This window comes from Durio zibethinus, unplaced genomic scaffold (assembly GCF_047325235.1).
Source record: "Durio zibethinus cultivar Kanyao isolate XHJ-2024 unplaced genomic scaffold, ASM4732523v1 HiC_scaffold_3, whole genome shotgun sequence".
Lineage (NCBI taxonomy): Eukaryota > Viridiplantae > Streptophyta > Magnoliopsida > Malvales > Malvaceae > Durio > Durio zibethinus.
The window spans coordinates 8,916,001-8,918,500 of NW_028323044.1; positions in this window are offsets into that span (position 1 = coordinate 8,916,001).

Here is a 2,500-nt window from a genome sequence, read left to right on the forward strand (position 1 = left end):
GTCAACCCACGGAACGAGCGTGCGGGCGCTCAGCCGGCCGGAGAGGCAGGATGCGCAAGCCGGGGATCGATCGGGTGCTAGGTGGGTTTAGGCACATCTTCAAATTTCTGCCGTGCCAATGCCATTTTTATGGCTTGTAAATTCATACAATGGTCCCCTAAGCCTTCACGTGAAGTTTCGTTGCAAGATGACTCGTTTTCTATTTTTCACGATTTTCGAAACTTTTTGCGGTTCGGGATTTTTTAGAATTTTTTTAGAAGGAGTTTTGGCCCCAAATTTTGTGGACGTGATCCTTCTATTTTTGTTGGCATGCACAAAAAAATTCAGCTAAAAACTCGAACCGGAGAAGATTTCGCGACCGTTTGAAAAAAGTGTCCCCGTTTCAGACACTTCAACGGCTACTGGCAGCAAACCTGTAAAATCTCAAACGCTCTTTAAGGGGGTGTGAGTTCTCAGAGGTTTGATGAGGGATAGGGGGCCAACACAAGGGCCAAGCACCAGCACCCATCGCACGTCATGTGCGCACACCCCCCCGGCCCCCCTCCCAATCGCCGGAACCCCAATGCCGCCGGTCAGGTTCTCCGGCGGTACTCCGGCGATGCTCCGGCGATGCTCCGGCGATGCTGTCCCGAGTGAAAAAAATGCGGCACCAGCACATGCTGGAGCCAAGCATGGGCACCGTGGCTCAAAATCGAACTTCGGCCAAGGCCTCGACCATCAATGGCACATGATGACGCATGGTGATGGCACATGCATCGACCATCATCGGCATAGGCTGCCCTTCGGTACGGGCACTTGCCTCGACCGCCATCGGCACAAGCTGGGCCCTGGTGTGGGTTGTTGCCTCGATCACCAGCGGCACATGCTGAGCCTTGGTGCGGGCGGTTGCCTCGAGCACCATCCGCAGACCCTGGGCCCTGGTGCGGCCGGTTGCCCCGATAACCATCGGCACACGCTGGGCCCTGGAGCGGCCGGTTGCCTCGATCACCATCGGCACACGCTGGGCACTGGTGCGGGCGCTTGCCTCGACCACCATCGGCACACGCTGGGCACTGGTGCGGGCGCTTGCCTCGACCACCATCGGCACACGCTGGGCCCTGGTGCGGGCGGTTGCCCCGATCACCATCGGCACACGCTGGGCCCTGGTGCGGGCGGTTGCCCCCAGCACCATCGGCACACGCTGGGCCCTGGTGCGGCAGGTTGCCTCGACCACCATCGGCACACGCTGGGCCCTGGTGCGGCAGGTTGCCTCGAGCACCATCGGCACACGCTGGGCCCTGGTGCGGTCGGTTGCCTCGATCACCATCGGCACACGCTCGGCCCTGGTGCGGGCGGTTGCCTCGACCACCATCGGCACACGCTGGGCCCTGGTGCGGCAGCTTGCCTCGAGCACCATCGGCACACGCTCGGCCCTGGTGCGGTCGGTTGCCTCGAGCACCATCGGCACACGCTGGGCCCTGGTGCGGCAGGTTGCCTCGACCACCATCGGCAGCCTCGAGCACCATCGGCACACGCTGGGCCCTGGTGCGGGCGCTTGCCTCGACCACCATCGGCACACGCTCCGCCCTGGTGCGGTCGGTTGCCTCGAGCACCATCGGCACACGCTGGGCCCTGGTGCGGCAGGTTGCCTCGACCACCATCGGCACACGCTGGGCCCTGGTGCGGGCGGTTGCCTCGAGCACCATCGGCACACGCTGGGCCCTGGTGCGGGCGCTTGCCTCGACCAGCATCGGCACACGCTCGGCCCTGGTGCGGTCGGTTGCCTCGAGCACCATCGGCACACGCTGGGCCCTGGTGCGGCAGGTTGCCTCGACCACCATCGGCACACGCTGGGCCCTGGTGCGGGCGCTTGCCTCGACCACCATCGGCACACGCTCGGCCCTGGTGCGGCAGGTTGCCTCGAGCACCATCGGCACACGCTGGGCCCTGGTGCGGGCGGTTGCCTCGACCACCATCGGCACACGCTGGGCCCTGGTGCGGGCGCTTGCCTCGACCACCATCGGCACACGCTGGGCCCTGGTGCGGGCGCTTGCCTCGAGCACCATCGGCACACGCTGGGCCCTGGTGCGGCAGGTTGCCTCGAGCACCATCGGCACACGCTGGGCCTTGGTGCGGCAGGTTGCCTCGAGCACCATCGGCACACGTTGGGCCCTGGTGCGGTCGGTTGCCTCGAGCACCATCGGCACACGCTGGGCGCTGGTGCGGGCGCTTGCCTCGACCACCATCGGCACACGCTGGGCCCTGGTGCGGCAGGTTGCCTCGATCACCATCGGCACACGCTGGGCCCTGGTGCGACAGGTTGCCTCGAGCACCATCGGCACACTATCGGCCCTGGTGCAGGCGGTTGCCTCGACCACCATCGGCACACGCTGGGCCCTGGTGCGGGCGCTTGCCTCGAGCACCATCGGCACACGCTGGGCCCTGGTGCGGGCGGTTGCCTCGAGCACCATCGGCACACGCTGGGCCCTGGTGGGTTTAGGCACATCTTCAAATTTCTGCC